This window comes from Rousettus aegyptiacus, unplaced genomic scaffold (genome assembly GCF_014176215.1).
Source record: "Rousettus aegyptiacus isolate mRouAeg1 unplaced genomic scaffold, mRouAeg1.p scaffold_m13_p_9, whole genome shotgun sequence".
NCBI classification, from domain to species: Eukaryota; Metazoa; Chordata; class Mammalia; order Chiroptera; family Pteropodidae; genus Rousettus; species Rousettus aegyptiacus.
The window spans coordinates 32,576,553-32,598,826 of NW_023416312.1; the positions used below are offsets into that span (position 1 = coordinate 32,576,553).

The window sequence follows — 22,274 nt, forward strand, 5'->3', positions numbered from 1 at the left end:
CAATCTCTACTGTTCCCCAACCTGTAACTTTCTGTAACCACATCTGTTTCCCTTTATGCTACCTGGTATGTTTCCTTTATCAGCACCATCTTGCTAGTCTGAGAGCTCCTTGAGGTCAGGGATTATATCTTGTTCATTTCTATCCTTAGCACCCAGCACAAGGGCTGGCAGAATATTCAGTGTGTCTTGTATGAATGAATGAAATTCTTCCATCTGAACCTGCCTTAAATGTCACCTCCACCTTGAGGTCTTTCCATATCTCAGGTGGAATTTCTTACTCCTTTAAATTCCCAGTTTCTTGCTTCTAACCTCTCTAATGATTCCTATCATAATCTTCCTTGCATATTGCTATAATTATTTAAATATCTATCTTATTACTGCCACTGCCACTCTCCCTCTCTTCAGAGAAAGAGAGTGAGAGACAGACACAGACACAGGATCACACACTTGGAGAGCATGGACTTTGCCTCATTTTAAAAAAAACTTTCTTGTGGTACTTAGCACAATGTTTAGCACATAGGAGGAGTTCAAGAAATATTTGCCAAATTGAATTGCTAAAACATTTGGCTATCAGTATGGAGATTTTACTTTAGATCCATACCTCATACCATACACTTCAATAAATTCCAGATGGGTCCAAGAATTAAACACAAAAAAGAAAAAAAACACCCCAGGGGAGTGGGAAGGAGAGAATCACATATTTGTCCCAGCTGTGGAGGAGTGGTAAATTTCTGAATATTTAAAAATGAAAGAAACATTAGAGACAGGATGGATAGATTTGAATATATAAATGTGAGAAAGAACACTTTTGCATAGTGAAATATAATAAAGTACGCATAAAAATGAAAGCAACAAAATTGGAAAAATATGTGACAAATATAAATGATAAAGTTGGACTATCCAAAATATAAGGAATGGATAAAAATATAGAAGATCAATAGATTTTTCTTGGTAAGTGCTCAAATAAAAATGAATATGGAAACAGATGGCAAATTATAACATTAAGAAATGTAAAGCCTTGTTAAATAAATAAAAATCAAAACAAATGGATAATATACTTACATACCTATTACACTAGCAAAAATATTTAAAATAGCATTCAGTGTTACAAGGCCGTGAGAAAATAGGTATGCTTACACAGTTTAATCTTTTGGGAGTACAATCTGGCAACATGTAACAATGGCTATAAAATAGCTCATACCTTTTGACCTGGTTATTAGGCTTTTGGTAAGATACCAGAAAGTAATAACTCTAAAGAGAAGAAATGCAATTCATTCACTGCATCACTTTATATAAGAGTGAAAATTTTAAAATAACTTATTTTCCCAATAATAATAGAATGGCTAAGCAAAATCTAGTATATCAATACTACAGAATACCACAATATTATATTTTTGAGTGGAAGCCTATCTGTCTTCCATGTTGCCAGGTCTTTCCTTTTGTGATCGCTCCATCCTAGTTGTCTAGAATACAACTGTCACTGTGCCTAGTTCTAGGGTAAATTGCCTCCTGAAACCCATGCAACCTGCTTCCCCTGATTCTAATTTACTGCTTGTATTCTGCCATAACTGAGGGAATGACAGGCTTCTTTTAAATTAAGATCAGTAGGTCTCTCTGAAGTCAAGACTTGAAGTACTCTTCCCCTATTCCATAGGCTTTGTGTCAGCTGTTTCAAAGCCTTTTAAAAATTATTACTGGGGTCAAGGCTCTATTCTGAGCTTCAGAATAAGTGAGGCATTACTGAAAATGGTTTTGCCTTAATTATAGGCCCTTAGTAAAACTATTTGCATATCATGATCAGTATGTTTTTGAACAAAACTCCTCTAGTTTATACTAGAAATATTTTCATATGGAAACACCTCTGATCAGGGAAGATAACCTTAAACTCTATAAATTATAAATCTTGAGAATACATATGGCTATGTTATAATTAAGTAGAAGCTTGGAAACAAGTAATAGATAATTCATTTATTAAAGTTATGCTCATATGCCTATTACCAACTAAAACACATTTCTTTAAACTTAGGTTTCTTTGGTTTATTACAGCTCACTACTGCTTTGAATAAATAACATGTTTGAATTTCACAAATATGTGAAAACATTTCTCATCAAGGGCCTACCCTCGAACTTAATTTTTTGGCTTTTATTTATTTATTTTTAAAGCATAACTTTAATAAATGAATTATCTATTACTTGTTTCCAAGCTTCTAATTAATTATAACATAGCCATATGTATTCTCAAGATTTATAGTTTATAGAGTTTAAGGTTATCTTCCCTGATCAGAGGTGTTTCCATATGAAAATATTTCTAGTATAAACTAGAGGAGTTTTGTTCAAAAACATACTGATCATGATATGCAAATAGTTTTAAAATATAGCTGGCATACAATACCCGTAACTCACAGAAAACTGACATTTTGTTTTGAACTTATTTTTTTTTAAATGTTAGTTTTCTGTAAGTTATAGGTTTTACTTCAGGACATACATGATTAGGCTTCAGATCTGAAATACTGCAGGGTACCAATACAGAAAATAACACATATTAGAGAAAAAGTCAGTAGGCCCGTTAAGAGTAATTCAAAATAAATAGAAATAAAAACATTTGGGGTGGGAGAAGCGATTTCTGACAATGTTAAAAGAGAATACCTTCATTTTGAATAGCACAACCAACAAAACAAAAGCACTCATAAGAAACTTAAGCTGTGAAAATTTGGCTTTGATGACAAGAAGATTTTTAAAAATGTAAAGAATTTCCTACTTTGAGTCTGTTCCCTGGATGGAGCCAGGAATATTAATTCTGCTTGTGTGAGGTTGAAAACAATAATCTTACTAGTTCTGAAAAGAATCCCTGAATGGGAGCCTTTCTTTGATTTTGGTCATTCTACAAATTGCTTTATTTCCTATAAGTAAAAACAGTATTAGTGAATCTATAAATTTTATTCTCTACCTATAAACATAAGCTGCTTAGTGCTTTGGTCAGCAATGAATACTGAGTACTCTTAATTCAATTTTAATGGGTCTGTAGATTCCCATATGTTGAGCATCTGAAATAAAAATGCAATGCAAGTTGATAGGCAGGAAAGGAAAGAATAGCTCACAGAATCACGGAATCAAAAGCTACTTTCAGAATCCAAATCTGCCGATGTCTGGTACCAACACTTTGGTACACATTTATATAAATTAGCTTGTCAGGTTGATAGATTTCTCATTACTAAAGTTGAGTTTCTTGAACTCTTATGACACTGGAAGAGAATATATGGACAACAATCATACCAACACAAGGACAAGAGGGTAAGACCTGGAGGAGATAATGTCTGAGCCATTTCCTGAGCATATCAGAAGGGAATGATTTCAATTATTATCACACAATGGGCCAGATGCTCTGTCTTGCCCTAGCCTCAACTATGCTCCCCCTTCCAAAATAAAGAGGAAGTTAGGAAAGAAGAAACTGGAGGGAAGGAGGAAGGGGGGCAAGCAGAGAGAGATGGAGGGAGAAAGGGAGAAACATCACAATTAAGTTAAAGAAAGGATTAATAACTATACGAAATAAAGGTAACTTTTGTATAAAATAAAAATATAAAAGGTCAGTGTTTAGGAAATGTTAACATACTAGCTCAATTACTCTCAGTTCATAATTCTGAGTCATTAGGCTTAGGAGGGAATAGTACCATAGCTTTGTTGCTTGCACTTTTATGAGGCATGTCTGTGCTGATGGCAGCTAGCAGACTGGCAGTGCTACAAACTGGCATGCCCTCAGGTCATAAACTAATTATGGCACAATCATTCACTTGTTCTGGCCATTCTGCCAATTACTTCATGAGTGGGGAGGGTGAGACCTTGTCTAAGGGAAGCTCTGGAAACAAGACCTCCTGGCTTAAGTCTTCCTTTTGGAGGAGTTATGTGAGACTCCATAGGGCCATCAACAGTCTCAGTAAGCCTAGAAGTATATCTTTTTGCCTTAATAATCCATGTACTTTGTATTAAGTATCTGTGTTATACAAGACTCAGAGAGAGAATGCCAAAACAAGGAAGAATGTACTTTCAAAGGGCTTAGAGTTTAGAGGGGTTAGGAAACATAAGAACTATTCAAAACCTTCACATGTCTTAAGCCAATGTACACATCTCGAACCCCAGATTTTCCTGAATGGAAGAGGCCTTCTGAATCTAGACCCTGCATTAGTCCTCTGAGTCTACCCCTCATACTATAAAAAAAAGATTTTTTTCTTCTGATCATTGTAATCTTCCATCTTTTCCCCAATATTGGAAGATAAGCTTCCCTGTTGTCCAGACTTATAATTCAATTAAGAGCTCACCAAAGCCTTCTTTTCCAAGAGAAGAGCCAATCCCTTCCTTCCAGTACAATACCTCTCCTGCCCTCAGGCCTGCCTCCACAGCACCACCTACAATCAAGGTTTCTAATGAGGTATACACAGATGAGATATATTCCTTACCCCCATACACACAGATTTACAAATAGCCTCAGGAAGCCAAGCATTCATACCCAGAAATGCATGTGAACACATGAATATGTACATATACATGTTTGCTTACAGAGTCAGAAGAGAAAGTACACACTGGAGATAGGTGGTAAAAGTTTACAGCTCAGTGAACTAGAGACCTGTGTAGAAAGGATGAATGAGTCCAAAATACCTATAAAATGCTACTTTTCAAGACAGCAATACACACATATCCAGCAGTGACATCGGATTTGCTTGGATTGGAAAGAATGGATTTGTAGAGAGAACTCAAAACAGTTTGAGGATCAATAGGTTCCATAAGTATGCCAGTAATTTAACAGTAATATAGTCAAGATCCCAGAATAAATCATTTCCATACTCATTACTGCTTATGACAAACATCACCCAATTCAGACTTAGAGGTTCAAAGAGTCCAAGCTCTCTGACAGGCATCGCTGAAAACATTCCTGCAAGGAGTACCCTTTATAAGGTGGAGCCTGGCCAAGCACACAGGCATCTGCTCCCCTCCATGGTCACATATGCTCCTGCTGCCTTCTACCCTCATACAGGCCCCCACAGTCTGTTTGCATTCCCACACCTGGCCCCACCTTCTAGCAGGGGCCAAGAGCATCATTCCTGGATGAGTGCCCAGCCTTTGAAGTCAGAGAGAATTCACGCTGTTAGATGAGGAGATCCAGACTCAAGACTTCTCAATACATACTTCCTCATACTCAAGAATGCTTACAATAAAGTTGCACTCAAGAGGCACTCTGGCTGCTAGAAAAACAGGAAGCCAGAGGAGTGGGTCGGTGAGTTAGTCTCTCTAGGCTGGTCTGAGCTCTGTGGAATGTCAGGCTCTGAAAAGTTGAGTCCCTCTATTGACGGTGTGACCAAGGTATCTTTAAACTGTGCATTGACTAACCGGCCTTGCCTTAAAAAATGATTTCTCCCTAAAACCCTTTCCTCCATACAAACACAAAAAAAGTAGCCAGAACTTCAGGCTTGGTTCTCAAGAGTGTAGTCGAACAACTCAGGTCATAAGTAGCTTTGGAGACCTTGTACTTCTCTATTCAAGTGATTTCCTAGAATTTGCATTTGTCAAAGAATAGCTCTGAACATCTGTCTGGAAGCAACCATATCTAAAATCAATTGTTTCATTTCAAGAGTCTTCACCTTGGCAGTTTGGGGGAGGGAGTACAAATGTAGATTCTTTAGAACAGGGTGTCCCCAACCCCGGGGCTACAGTACTGGTCAGTGGCCTGTTAGGAACCAGACCAAACAGCAGGAGGTGAGTGGAGGGAGAGTAAACGAAGCTTCATCTGTATTTGCAGCAGCTCCACAGTGCTAGCATCACTACCTCAGCTCCACCTCAGATCATCAGGCATTAGATTCTCATAGGAGCACTGGTCCCTGGTACCAAAGAGGACAGGGACCACTGCTTTAAAATAAATAGTAAGCATCCACTTATGTATACATGTCCATATATTTCATGGAAATCAAGCCTTCTCCCCTCTCTTAATCCTTAAGGTCATCAATCTGCCAAACCTCTAACAATAGCAATTAAATTGCAATAACTCATATTTATACAGCACTTGACAGTTTAGAAAGCTTCCTCCCATTCACTATCACATTTAATAAAGATTAATCAGTGTATACTGTAATTAATGAATGAAATAATTTTTAAAGTGTATTCCCTTTAACCTAGTAATTCTGCTTCTTCTATAAATATCTCTTAATAATTAGAAAAGTATGTGAAGGTGTAAGTACACAATTGGCCAATGTAGCACTATTTATAATAGCAAAACATTAGAAGCAAAGTAAATTACAATTTTTATAGTATTCATATAGTCATAAAATGTGATACTATGAAGTCACTGAAATGTTTATGTAGATCTAAAAATATTTATAGAATGTATTGCTAGGTTTTAAAAAAAGTGAGCTACAAAATAATACATAAATAATTGCATTTTTAATGTGTGTGTATATGTAAACATAGAAAAATAAAGTGTGAGATATATATATATATATATATATATATATATATATATATATATATATATATCCCCCTAATTATCAATGCTAGTTATTTCTAGGTAGTAGGAATGCAGGTAATTTTAATTTTCTTTAAACTTTTATGTATTTTTTAAGTTAATATTAAAACAACAAACTACTGTTTTTGATGACGTGGAAAACAATAAAGCTATATTCATTTTGAAAAGGAGAGAGGATATGGTATGCAACAACAATAGTTACTAACATTTATTGAGCAATTATTATGTACAATGGCTTTAAGCACACTTACAGTATTTTAACCCCCATAACACCAAGAGGTATGTAATATTGTATAATATTGTCCCCCATCTTACAGATGAGGAAAGGAGACTGAAGCTCAGAGAGTTTAAGGGACTTCCCAAGGACACATAGCTAGAAGTGACAAAACTAGGATTTGAACTAAGGTTTTCTCTTAACTCTAAATCTCATGCTCTTATTTGCTGCTCTATCACCTTCCTTCTCAAGGGGCATTTCTCCCTTGAAGTGTTCAATGTAAAGAAAGTATAAAAGCCAGCTTTTTTATACTTTTGAGTACTTATGCTAGAGAGATCCTATTAAGAGTACAACTGTTTCCAGGTCAGAGTAAAGTTTCAAGGAATAAGCAGAACCATCAAAGCCTGATGCCAAAAAAAAACAAAAACAAAAAACAAAACAAAACAAAACAAAACAAAAACAGGAAAAGCAGCAATAGGCAGAATTGAAGCCTGGTGCCTGAAATCTCAGAAAGGCAAGCAGAGTCCTTTTTTGATTCAAATCTCTGCTTCCTCCATCCATCTATTCCTTCACTGAGTACCTATCATTTGCCAGGTACTGTGAGGGTACAAAGATGAATAAGGCAGACTCCTGCCTTCAGAATCACTTGAAAACAAACTTCAGGTTGAAATGTAACCAATGGACAAGGAGCCACAGCAGGAAACTTGGAAAGACAGGAAGCAGGTGGCCAAATCCTTTTTTTGCTACACTTTAAAAGACTAGCATGTATACAGATCCAATTACTCAAATCTGGCAAATATTATTGAGCAATGGCCCTGTGTTAGGTGCTGTTACATATCTTACTAGTGCTACTATTATTACTAGTACTAAGAAAAATAGCACCTAACATTTTATTAAGTCTTTACTGATAGTGACAGAAACTGAGCTAAGCTTTACACACAATATAAGTTTTCACAACCACAATTCAATTAATGTGAATTAAGGTGGTGGTTTAATGTGAAAACAAAATGAACCAAATCCAACAAAGAAAGCCTCTAGAATTCTCCACAGACTATTCCTATTCACCACTAGGAATTTGATGGTCATCCTAGAGGTATAATGGTTTGAACACCCAGATACCTGCATAGACACTTTCCATGTGTTCCTTTATTTATTTATTTATTTATTTATTTATTTATTTATTTATTTTCATTTGGCTTGACACAACACATATTTTTTCTCCATTTCTTTAGGTCAAGAGTCCAGGCTACAGCTTAGCTCGTTTGTTTGCAAGTCCGTAATTAAGGTATTGGTCAGGGCTGGGGTCACATCTAAGGTTCAAGTGGAGAAGGATCTGCTTCCAAGCTCACATGACTATTGACAGGAGTCAGTTCCTTGTAGGCTATTTGATGCTTGCTAGTTGTCAGCTAGAGGCTGCTTTCATGTGCTTGTCACATGGCCTTCTTCATGGGTAACTCAAATTTATGGCAACTTGCTACTTGATAGCCAGTAAGGGAAAGAGGATCCCATTCCTTTCTTTAGTCTACCTCAGAGTTTCACAAACTTAAAGAACTACTGTATAGGGTTCTATACATAGGTATAGTACTCTACTAAAATACAAGAGATTTTCGGGAGGAATTTCCAATAATTCATGATTTTGTCTTATTTGCTCATTTTAGTATATGACTTAAAGGATATATGAGATAATAATGATAATATGAATAATATTTGCTCAATAAATGATATATCTTGCCTTAAAATACTAAGTTTCACAAGAACCATATCAGGGAAGTACCCTTGACTCTATAAGTGAGAAAACAGGGTTCAGAAAGGGTCAGCCCTCACTGCTTCAGTTTGACAAAGCCCAAATTTAATTCCAGGTCATATTGACACCAAAGCTCCTTAAGCAGCTTCATAAATAAGTTATGTTTTAGCTAAAAGCAATTACCCGAGCACGATGACCAAAATGGATGAAAGGACATGAGCATGAAGGCAAATCCAAAGAAGAGTGATGAGAAGAAAAGTGACCCTATCAAAGCTGGGCTTTAGGAAAATTAACCTGATGGTGGTGACACCTGTCCCCTGAAGCAATGTTGTCTCACATTTGAGGTAGAATACAGGCAAGAAAGCCTACTCTACAGAGCAATTCCCCTTTTCTGGTAAAGGTCTCCAAGGTGCAAAGGTATCCAACTGAAGATGATTTATCTCCTTGAATTCCCAAATTGAGGACTCACAACCACATTCTTAGAGGTGCTACAGGAATCTAGGACCCTGGTTCCCTGTCATTGCATGTTATAAGTTCACACTGAAGAAGATACCTCACTCTCCCTGGTGACTCAGAGTGATGCCAGGCAGCAACAGTACTCTTGTTGAAATGTCTAAAATGTGCTATTTTCCACCTGAACCAGCTGCATCAAAAATTCAGAAAAGAGCAGCATGGGACTGGAGAATAGAGAGCCTGCAATGCAAAATTCCAAAGACTATGCACAGCTCCCTCTCCCCATCTAAGTTAAGCTTGTGGGAGTATTTCTCCCTGCAAGGTCTGTTGCCCTGTCCAAGTGAGACCGGAGAGTCTCTCTCATACTTTAGCCTACTTCCCAGAGTAGCCATAAAACAAGGATGACAATCCCTACCCACTAAGTATCCTACTTATATCCAAAAAGATTTGAAGTATCTTACTATAAAAACTCTTATATCACAGGATCATAAATTTAAAAGAAGCTTTAAGGCACAGAGGAGAGATGATTTTATTTTATAAGAAGAAAGTCTTTTGTTGATATATGCTTCAGTTGAAAATTCAAATTTGATCTGAGCTTCCCAGTAGCCAAGGCATAAAGGCAAACACTATAGGTTCTAAAACCTTGATCTGATAAAAGGAAACAAACTAACTTGTTAGGAGGCAAACTATTGTTCAGTCATGGGTTCTACATAAACTTATACAAGGGACAATTTTAAAAAAACATACAAAGGATAATCTCTTCAACAACATTTTGGCAGAATGTAATTTTGCCATATGGTTGTTTCTTAAATTGACCCTTATATCTTAAATCACCATCCCTATGTAAATAATATTTTTCTTTTTCCCTCACTTGTTTCCCAGTACTCCTTCTGAGATGCCAAGGAACAAGCAGTATTAATACCTTCCTGAAGCTGCAGCTTTGGATCAGCTCCAAGCTTCTCGATACTTGATTGAGATATCAGAAATACTGGGCCTTAAGAGCAGAGAAGAAACCAGTTTGAGCCTAGAATATTTTTAGGGCTTTGTGGTGTCAACTGTCTTAACTGGCAGCATAGATTCTTAGGAATGGCTCTGAGTAGGAGAGTCAGTGGTATCTAAGGGATCTTTCCACTATAGCTCTTGTGCCTGATGGTTCAGAGGAAAAGAAAAAGACAATATGTAAGGGTCTTGTTTTCTTATACATTCAACCACTCTATCTTTTGATTGGAGCATTTAATTATATTTAATTTGAAGTACTCATTGATAGATATGTAGTTATTACCATGTTATTATTTATATTTTTTTCTTTTTTTGTTTTCTTCTTAAAGAAGTCCCTCTTATATTTCCTGTAATACTGGCTTGATGGTAATGAACTCCTTTAGCTTTTCTTGTCGGGAAAGCTCTTTATCCATCCTTTGATTCTAAATGAATGATAGCTTTGCTGGGTAGAGTAATCTTGGTTGTAGGTTCTTGCTTTTCATCACTTTGAACATTTCCTGCCAATCCCTTCTGGCCTGCAAAATTTCATGAAATTGGAAACAAAAGATGGAAAAGCAATACTTATACAATACAAAATAGGCTTTAAAACAGAGGCTATAACAAGGGACAATGAAGGACCCAGTTATCCCACTTCTCTGTATTTATGTGAAGAAACCCAAAACACTACTTTGTAGGGACACATAAATTCATATGTTCATTGCAGCATTATTTATTTACAGGAGCCAAGATATGGAGGCATCCTTGGTGTCCATCAATAGATGAATGGATAAAGTAGAGGTGGTATATGTGTATGTATGTATGTATGTATACTCACATATACACACACATACATACAAATACATACACAATGAAATATTACTCAGCCATAAAAGGAATGATACCTTGTCATCTGCAATAACATGGATGGACCTAGAGGGCATTGTGCTAAGTGGAGTAATTCAGTCAGAGAAAGACAACTGTCATATGTGGAAGCTATAGAACAGGATAAACTAACTAACAACAGAAAAAAGCTAATAGATACGGAGAACATTTTGATGGTTGTCAGATTCGGGGATGAGAGGGCTAAAGAGGGAGTGGATTAAGAGATACAAATTGTTAGTTGCAAAATAGTCATGGGGATGTAAAGTATAGCATGGGGAATATAGTCAGTAGCATTGTAATGCCTATGTATGGTGTCAGATGGGTACTGGATTTATCAGGTGAACACTTCATAAGTTAAATAAATATCTAATCACTGTGATGTACACCTGAAACTAATATAGTAGTGTATGTCCAACTATAACTGAAAAAAATAATAAAGTATAAAAATTAAAATAAAATCAGCACCAAACCAGTCAGACCAGAACAGGCCCAATTTGGATTAAAGATCATACTTGGGAGAGTATTCTAGGTGTGAATATTGAGAGTAGGGCTGGGGGAGGGTTGACCAATAGACAGTCTAATTTCTAGCACTAGTGCCATAGCAAGAACTCCGAAGCTGGAAAAAAACGTTTAGCATTGATAATGAGAGGCCCCCAACCCTCATCCCAACAGAGGGGCAACTCAAAGGCAAGTAAAGAGAAGGAAATGGCAAGTTCAAAAGGGAAAGTAAAAGGGAAGTTGAAGGAACAGAGTCTGGGAAGCAAAATTCTGAAGAGCTGGTATAAAGGACACTTTTACTTACTCATGTTAAGAAACTAACATTTGACTTGGGTGACAAGTAAAAGAATATATTGTTAGGGGCCAAAGTCTCATCAAGTTATGAGATATGAGACAACTTGTCCCTAGTCCAGACTAGGAGAAGTGGAGGGTGTGGTACTGCAAAAGCCAAATAGAAATTCCAGTGAGAAAAGGAAAATAAAATAATTTGCACTCAACCAGGGACCAAATACAATCATATCAGCACTATTATTTAATTCTCCTGACACCAATCCTGCTACATAAAAATTATTGTCATTCGACAAATGACGAAACTGAGATACAAGGAGTTGCTTCACAGAAATTGCTCAGGAGCACCTGGCTAGGAAAGAGAACTGCCAGGCTTTGAACCCAGATATCTGTGGCTCCATAATTTGTAGTCTTTCCACTGAACCCACTGCTGAATACCACAGCTAAGGAAACAAGCCTCCAACATTGGTGGTGGTGGGAGAGGGAAGTAGCAGCAACTTTTCCTTGGTAGCCTGGTGACAGAGAAAAGCTTCTTTCCTGAAGTAGGGCCAATCAAAATTGGATTTCAATGCTTCTTTAAATTCCTAACTATTCTATTCTTTGTAAATATAACTATATGTGTGTTTGTGTATATGTATATATTGTTATATTTACAAAGAACAACAGGTGTGTGTGTGTGTGTGTATGTATGTATATAGAACGACAGGTAGGAATATATATACACACATAAACATACATATTACTACTTATCCATATTTAACCTATTATTTAAATAATATCTAATAATGTTAATAATAATATTATGTAGTACTTATTACTTAGTAATAAGCATCACTGTTTGTCAGCACAAGACTAAGCACTTAGTGGCTTAGATCATTTCTTCATGTCACTACATATAAATAATATTATTACCCACAATTCACAGAAAAAAATTAGGCTTGAAAACATTCAATAACTTTCCTAAGTTAACACAAAAGATAAAGGACAGAATTTCAGTTCACCATAGACTCTAGATTCAAACCACACTACCTTCCTACTTCTTCCATGTAGATACGGCAGAAAATATAGGTTAGCAAAAAAGAAAAAAAAATCACCCATAATATCATTAATATATTTGCTTTTTCTCTACAGACTTTCAAGCTACATAAGTTGGTGCTATAATTTGATCTGGTCCTTAATTATCCCACATGTGTCTAGCCTCTTTCCCCAAAGAGCTGATAAGCCCTTTGTAGGCAGGAACTATGGAACAAGGCTTTGTATTTCATGTCTCTCCACCACTTCACTGCTATCCCAGTCTAGATTCCAATGAGTAGTCATATCTGTTACAGATGGACAAGATGAGGAGACCCAAGATGGGCGATGACACCAAAGTACAGCAGACTTTTCCAACACATGATTTCCTGAACCTGGGGCCCAGCGAGAGTTCACCATGTAATAATCTGAGACAAGGAAAGATGCTTATGTAACTTCCCCAAGCCATAGGCCTAATGCTCTTAATGCTTTTATCAAGCATTAAATCAGTTCAGTTGTAAATCAGTAAGAAGACTTCTTAAAGAGTTGATATGTCATTAAGTAAATTATCAGATGCTCCAACCAAGATATGTGTACAAAGATGTTCTCCACAACGTTATTTATAATGGCAAAAAAACTGGAAATCTAAATGGTCAATTACATGAAATTAGTAAATTAAATTATCATGCATCCTAGAAAAAGTGTTTGACAAAATCAGCATCAATCTATGATAAAAACTCTCAGCTAAGTGGGAATAGAGAGAATATACCTCAACTTAATAAAGGCCATATATGAGAAGCCTACAGCTAACATAGTACTCAATGGGAAAAGGCTAAAAGCATTCTTCTTAAGATTGGGAACAAGACAACGATGTCTATTTTCACAATTTTTATTCAGCATAGTAGTGGAAGTCCTAGCTACATCAATTGGACAAGAAAAATAAATAAAAGGCATCTAAATTGGAAAGAAAGAAGTAAAAGAGTCATTATTTGCAGATGACATGACACTACATATAAAGAACCCTGAAGATTCCACTAAAAAACTGTTTGAACTGATCAATGAATACAGGAAGTAGCAGGATACAAAATTAATATTTGGAAGTCGGGTGCATTTTTATAACCAATAATGAACTATCAGAAAGAGATATTAAGAAAACTATCTTTTTCTTTTACAATTGTATTGAAAAACAGTAAAATACCCAGGAATCAAATTAACCAAGGAGGTAAAAGACCTGTTTTCAGTAAATTATAAGTCACTGAATAAAGAAATTGTAGAATATACAAATAAATGGAAGCATATGCTTAGGGGTAGGAAAAATTAACATCTTTAAAATGGCCACACTACTCCAAATAATCTATAGATTCAATGCAACCCCTATCAAAATACCAATGGTATTTTCTAGAGAACTAAAATAAATAATCCAAAAATTTATACGGAACCATAAAAGATTCTGAGTAGTCATGGCAATTTTAAGAAAGAAGAACAACGTTGGAAGTATCACACTACCTTATATCAAACTATACAACAAGGCTATAGTAATCAAAACAGCATACTGGCATAAAAAACACACATAGATCAATGGAACACAATAGAGAGCCCATAAATCAACCCACACCTACATGGTCATTTAAACTCTGACAAAGGAGGCAAGAATATACAATGGGCTGAAGACAGTCTCTTCAATAAATGGTGTTGAGAAAACTGGAAAGATACATGCAAAAAAATGAAACTGGACCACCTTCTTATACCATATATAAGAATAGACTCAAAATGGATTAAAGACTTACAAACATAAGACCTAAAACCTTAAAACTTCTAGAAGAAAACATAGGCAGTAAACACTCTGGTATTACTATTAGTAATTTTTTTTTTTGCTATATCTCTTTGGGCAAGGGAACCGAAAGAAAAAATAAACAAATGAGACTATATCAAACTAAAAAGTGTTTGCACAGCAAAGGAAACCAACAAAACAAAAAGACAACTTATTGAACAGGAGAAGATATTTGCCTATGATATATCTGACAAGGGATTAATATACAAAATTTATAAAGAACTCATAAAACTCAACAATAACAAGAAAAACCAATCTAGTTAAAAAATGAGCAGAACTTTCTACAGCCATGCTATCCTGAACACACCCGATCTCATCTGATCTCAGAAGCTAAGCAGGGTTGCGCCTGGTTAGCACTTGGATGGGAGACCACTTAGGAATACCAGGTGCTGTAGGTATAAAAAAAAAAAATGAGCAGAACACCTGAAAAGGCATTTCTCCAAAGAGGAAATACAGATGGCCAATAAACATATGAAAAGATGCTTAAGGTCACTAATAATCAGAGAAATGCAAATTAAAACCTCAATGAGGTATCATCTCACATGTACCAGATTGGCTATCATCAATAAATAAAAAAAAAAAACAAGTGTTGGTGAGGATGTGGAGAAAATGGAACCCTAGTACACTGTTAGTGAGATTACAAATTGGCACAGCCTATTTTCTATGGAAAACAGTTTGGAGTTCCCTCAAAAAATTAAATATAGAACAATATTTTGATCCAGCAATTCTACTTCTAGGTATTTATCCAAAGAAAATTAAAACACTAATTCATAAAGATCTATTCACCCTTATGTTCACTGCAGTGCTATTCACAATAGCCAAGATATGGAAGCCACTTAAGTGCCCATAAGTAGATGACTAGATAAAGAAGAGGTGGTACATATATGGAATGGAATATCACTCAGCCATAAAAAAAAAAATGAAATCTTACCAGTTGCAATGACATGGATAGACCTAGAGGGTATTATGTAGAGTGAAATAAGTCAGACATGGAAAGATAAATACCATATGATTTCACTTACATGCAGAATCTGAGGGAAAAAATAAATGAAAACAGATTGACAGATACAGAGAACAGTTTGTTCTCTGTATCTTGCCAGAGGGGAGTGGGGTTGGGGGGTGGTGAAAAAGGTGCAATGACGAAGTACAAATTAGTAGTTACAAAACAGTCAGGGGTATGTAGAGTACAGCATAGGGAATGTATCAATATTATTGTAATAGTGCCAGATGGGTGCTAGAGTAACCGAGGGATCACTTCATAAATGATATAAATGTCTAACCAATGTACTCTATATCTGAAACTAATACAAAATAATAAAAAAATCACAATGCATTTATAGGGGGCTATTGTTATGCAGTAATTTAAAATTAAGCTTTCAAAAAATTTCGAATGAAAGGGGGAAAAAGCCATACGTTGATGGAAAAATTTGAAGGAGGGATACAGACAATATAGCCATGTAGCATTATCTCAAATATATATTTTTTAATAATCAAAATATATTACTGTGTTAATAAGAAAAAATCAACTTGTAAAAGTAAGAGGAGTAATTGTTTCCCTTTGCACAATGTCTTTTTTCTTACAATTAACTTTGCCTTTTCTCAGACATGGTTTAAGTGGTTGCTACAGTATCTCAATTTCATTTGTAAAATGGGGGTGAAAGGAACTACTAATTTCCCATAGTTTCTGTGTTGATGAGATAATGGGTGTGGAAGTAATTTTTTCAAACATTAGAGTACTGTTCACTTCTGAGCTATTATTGAAGAGATCCTAATTGTGCTGAATTTTTGGTGGTTTACAGCAATTAATGTCTCTTGGAGCAAGACTTTCCTGCCCATTTTATGCCACTGCCATAATTACACTCCCAGCCTTTACCCTCTCACTGCCTGAATTTCCACACTAGTCTCTGAGAGCGATCTCCTCTAGTCTCTGGCTGCCTCTATCCACCTACCACTCAGCAGCAAGAACCACCTTTCTGACCATATTAATACTTTTCTCAGACTACACAAAGACCCCAAGTTCTCTTCACGTATCACACCGATTTTTAAACCAATTTTTCTATGACATTCTCCAATGATCATTCCAGCCTCCATTTGGTCACCTTAAAATCTTCAACATGTCTTTGTTTCTCTAGAAAGCATTGTATTATCTAGTAGGCCCTTGATGCGTCATATATTTCTAGTAAATGTGGTCTCTAGACAATATCATCATCCTCACCTAGGAGTTCCTTAGGCAGAATCTCCAGCTTTCTCTGACCTATTGAAACAAAGTCTGCATTTAAGAGTATTCTTCAGGTGATTCGCATGCACAGTAATGTTTGAGAAGTACTAGCCTAGAAGGCCCTACAGCTGTCAAGGTAAAGCAAAATATTGACAGCTATAATGAACTGACAAATGTATTCACTGTTTCCAAGTTGTCCCTACTCTCCCCCCTGTGTTTGTCCATCTCCTCTCTTAGATGCTAAGATAGTTAAAAGGTAGTAACTTACATATTTCTCTTCCTTTGTCTCAACCCCTCTCATCCAGGAAGGCCTCAGTAAGCACTTACCAACAAAAATAGTTTTAAAGGCCATATTTAAAAGTAACCATGATCAAATTTATTTAATATAGCGTAATGGTTAAGAATACGGAAACTAGAACCTACCAAACCTGAGATCACAAACCTGATCCCACTACTTTCCAGCTGGGTGAGTATGGGCATTTTATTTAACCTCTATGTGCCTCAATTTCCTTATTTGTGAAATGGAGATACTAATAAGTATTAAAAGGTAGTTGTGAGAATTAAATGAGTGAAGCAATGGGACACTCTTAAACAGCATCTGCAACAGTTACCATTATATGAGTTTTAGGTATTATAAATGTTTCTTTGGAATATAATTATGATAAATATTTCAAAATTTGGACTGTTAATAATTATAACTACAGAAATATTTCCACGATGAACCATGTGCTGGGAATTTAACATATATAGTCTTACTGAATTCTCGCAATTCTTCAATGAGATTGATAGTAGTCTTATTTTACATAAGGCAAAGCTTACACAACTAGACTTGACTTCAGGTCTGAAGGACTTCAGAATCCATGTTCTCTACTGTTTATAAGCAGGGAGTTTTAAAGGCAATTGAGAAAATAAATAGTTGATGGTTTTAAAAGATAATATAGAATGAGGTAAAAGTTGATGGTATGACTATTTTGGGTACCCAGGTTTTGGAAAAGCGGGATCTAGCTTTATAAGAGCTCACACGCTCACTGATACAAATAATTAAAATAGTATTGTGGATATTGCATTCAGTGACCTAAACATGAAGCAGTTTGTGGAGGATAATCCAAAGGTAATCATCTGGGTCTTTGGGATTTTCTCCTTCAATATTCCAGGCCAAGAAATAGTTAATAAAAACCAGCATTCTCAGCTACCTAGACTCCCCATGGATGGGAATTAGGCACATATATTTCTGTGCTGAAATCAGGGAATTGGGAACACACAGGAAGAAGAGAAAGGCTTACAATGTGCCTCTAACACTCTTCACCTGGACTTTGCTAACTTTGGTTCCCCTTTCCTGCCCTAGGGAATTGCCCAGTCACCATCATCTCCACTACCAGAACCAGTTAAAGCAAACCTCTTAAAAGAAGTCAGAGGGAGGTAATGTCTGGGATTAGGGTTAGAGTTAGGAAAGTAATACAATGTTCCCTCTCTGCTGAAAAGACTGGAAGTGGGTGGAGTAAATGGTGGCCTTTGTGAGTCTTCCAAACTCATAGCAAGCAGTGGCAGCATCTTGTAAAGAGAAAACACCTTGGGGCCAGAGGTTTAGTTGTGGAGCTCCCAGTATGGTGTTTGGGTGAGAACCACTTTATACGGCTGTTAAGTAATAAATCCTTGGGTTAGGAAGTATGCAAAAGAGTCCTGAGTCACCCCCATGTATACTAAGGGTAGGAAAACAGACACTGAATTCTGTGTGCATACAGGTGAGAGACTTCGGCCGCCAAAATGAATAAGATAATTTTTAAAAGTCAACAAAAAGTAGGCAGAAATCGTGGGACCTAGAATCAATGCTATGGTATAGCAAGCAAAAGGTAGGAAAGTGAAGAAGAAGCAAAAATTGCATTGCAACCTCAAAGGATGCCGCAGCTGAAAATGAGTCAGTGATAGCAGTGATAAGATCTGATTGGAAAACTCAAATTTAAAAAGTTAGAAAAACAAGCAAAATTGAGTCTTATCTGAAAAGAACATTATGAAAAGCACTAGCAATGAAATCGCTTAGTGGCAATGAAATCACTTAGCGTCAAAGCACTGCATAAGGGCCCCCAGTTGAGGGAGTAAATGGGAACTGGGCTCTACTTCCCAACCTAGTGCCTCTATACAGAACTGAATACACTTAAAGAGAGTCTTTCTGTAACTGACATAAAAGCATCATACAAGCTAATGACAGCTCAGGAATCTGTGTCCTCAGAGAGTTTTATATCAATATAAACCATGAATATAAAGACAAATATTAAATTGCTGACCCAAAATAGATCCAGCTATTTCATCTCTGACTCACTCGATCTCTTTTCAAATACAACTGGATATTATAAGAGTTTTACTTGATTGCCTGAAAACCCAAAACTCCCAAGAGTTAGGATTCAAATGGATAGTTAAAATTTTTGTTTAAAAAAATCTGAAAATAAACCACCATCATCACCATTTCCATTCATTTGTTACTCTTCATATTGCACTCACAAAGGACAACAAAGTTTGGGATTCGAATTTTTGAAGGCTGAAAGGGTCCTTAAGCTCTTCACTTTACAGATGGGGAAAATGAGGCCTAGAAAATGGTAGTAACTTGAACAAGGTTACTACCTGGTTAACAATTTCAACTGTAGACTGGAGGGTATTTTGCTTTATATGAATTAAAAATCTGGTGAGGGTGGAGTGGCATGGAGTAAAGTTCTCTGAAGTCAGGAACTATTTATGTTCTCAATTTCTAATTCTATACTTGAGATGAATAATTGGATAATCATCTTAAATAGTCACTTTGCTAAGCTGAGAGAGAGAGAGAGAGAGAGAGAGAGAGAGAGAGAGAGAGGAAATAACCCATGTTTCAAAAATAGGAGCCTTACACATAACAGATACCCAACCATGTTTACTGAATGCACACACAGTTTGGGGAAAAATAAGTTAGGAGAGAGACAGCAGCCTACATGAGTATGTTTAGAAGCACTGGGGGCAATTTAAACAGCCAGGTTACTAAGATTCCTCTGGTCCTCACCATAGTAAAGTCTCAAATTAAATTTATCTTTTGCCTGGACAAAATCCTCCTACCCTTATCTCCACCCCTGCCCCAATCCCTCCAATTATTAGAGCTAATTTGAGGTCACTTGGCTATATTCTCTTCCCTGACATAAGAGTAATCAAACTATACCAAGTTAAGTTGCAAAATTTCCTTCATTCTACATATTTAAGATCTAAGTCTGGGATGATAATAGGAGGCTAACATGAAAGGACGATCTGGTATAGGCATCTTATCTTCATTTTTCTAAACCAAAATTCTTATTTTTCTCCCTACTGGTCATGTAAATCAAGCTGAAGCCCACTGAAGGTTAGGGGCCAGCAGGAAGGATTGGCAGGCAGCTCTAAAATATGAATATATTTCCAGCAAGTGCTCTTGGTTAGAGGGGCAGAGACGGAAGAGCAATGGTGGTGGGAGTGGTTGGACACTTCTAAGGAGGCTTTTATCTGTCCCTAGCTACTTATACTTGTAAACTTAGAGACCAAGAGACCTCCTGGCTATTCCAGATACAGTCTCAGCAGGAATAAGGTAATCAGTACCTTTTTTAAAAATATAGGTTTCTGCCTCTTGGAATATGGGCTCCAAGCTATCAGCTCTGAGCAAGGAAAAGGATCTGGAAATCACTGTAGAATGTTTCCTGAAGACACCCGCCTAATTTGCTGTTTCAGCCAAAATAATTGGTCTAGGAACAGGAAAACAAATGATAAGATGCTCCCTTCCCTCGCTCCTTCACCTAACCGTGCTCCAAATTCCTTCTTCATGGTTTGCCCTCAGTTGGGATATTGTGTGAGGGTCTGGTCACCACATCTCAGGGATAAGAGTATAAAACTGGAGAAGGTCCAAAAGAAGGCTTAAAACTGGTAACAAATAAAACGAAGTCCAATTCTATACAATTAGTACACTTAGAAAATGCATCATCCCCAAAATTTAGAACAGCCTGACAATATAGATCTTTTTTTTCTGGGTTTGGATGAATTCACTGATGACAGATATTTAAAAGGAAATTAATGTTTGGAGGACATCCCTTACTATGGATGTGGACTTTGTGAAATAGGAGGAGTGCCCAAAAGATGAACATTTAGGGATTATATAATCTGCATGGTCCTGTAGAAGTAATATTATCTACATTATCTCATTTAATTCTCACAATAACTCTATGAGTAGGTAATATATGATCCCCATACTGCTGAGAAGGAAATCAAGGTTTAAAAGAATTTACATAACATATCCAACTTTCATACTACTGTTTAAAACCAGGTTCAAATATGGATTGGAAGGAAAGTGAAATCAGTTTAATTCATAGATAATATGATCAGCTAGGTAGAAAATTCTCAGAACTTCTACAAAAAGGGTACTAGAACTAATAAGTGAGATTAGTAAGTTTTCAGAATACTATATATAAAATATTTGTATACTAGCAATCAATCAGAAAGTAAATTTTTAAAATATAAATCATTTTATAATAGCATCAAAAATATGAAACACTTAGGGATAAATTTGACAAAAGGTGTCCAAGATCTGTAGACTGAAATTACAAAACATAGATGACATAAACTAAAGATCTAAACAAATAGAGACACACCTTGTTCCTAGATTGCAAGAGTTAGTATTGTTAAAATATTAATTGATCTATAGACACAGTGTAATCCTAATCTAAATCCTAGAAGACTTTTAAAATAGAAATTGGCAAGTTGATTCAAAACTTTATGTGGACATTCAAGCTATTGGGAATAGCCGAACACTATTTAAAAAGAATAAATTTGGAGGGCTTATACTAGTTGATTTCAAGACATTTTAAAGATACAGTAATTAAAACAATGTGAGTTTGGCATAAGATAAACATATAGGTCCCAAAATAGATTCGCATGTAAAAGGTCAATTGATTTTTGACAAAGGTGCCAAAGCAATTAAATGGGAAAAGGGTAATCTTTTCAACAAATAGTGCTGGAGTAACTGAATGTCCACATGTAAAACAAACAAACAAGCAAACAAAAATACCTTGGCCCTTACCTCATATAACATACAAAAATTAACCCAAAATGTGTCCTAAACCCAGGTGCAAGAATTAAAACTATAATTTCTATGCAAAAATATAGGAGAAAAATCATAGTTTCCTTGGGTAAGGCAAAGATTTCTTAAATAGGACACAAAAAGCAGAAACTATAAAAGAAAAAAAATCTTTAAACTGGACTGCATCAATTAAAACCTTTTATTTTTCAGAAGACACTGTTAAGAAATGAAAAGGCAAACCACAGACTGGGAGAAAATATTTGCAAATCATAAATATCCAATGAATGACTTGTATCTAGAATATATAAAGACCACTTACAACTCAATATTAGAAGAGAAAAACCAATAAAATGAAGAAAATATTTAAATAGATATTTCATTTAAAGAAGATATGCACGTGGCAAATAAGCTCATGAAAAGATGCTCAATATCACTAGTCATTAGAAAACTATAAATTGAAACTATAAAGATATCCCAATACACAACCTACTAGAATGGCTAAGATTAAAAACAAAAACAAAAACCTGGCCATAATAAATCAGGTAAGGTTGTGGAGGAATGAAACTTTCTTATATTTCTGGTTTAAGATATTT

The 22,274-nt window shown here is 35.9% G+C and overlaps 1 protein-coding gene and 1 pseudogene across 3 annotated transcripts in view; one reads left to right on the top strand and one right to left on the bottom strand.

Moving 5' to 3' along the window:
- Positions 1-22,274, bottom strand: part of SHROOM4 (shroom family member 4) — a 218,319-nt gene that overhangs the window by 173,384 nt on the left and 22,661 nt on the right. The gene's annotated exons all lie outside the window — the stretch shown is intronic.
- Positions 14,687-14,805, top strand: LOC118608266 (annotated as a pseudogene).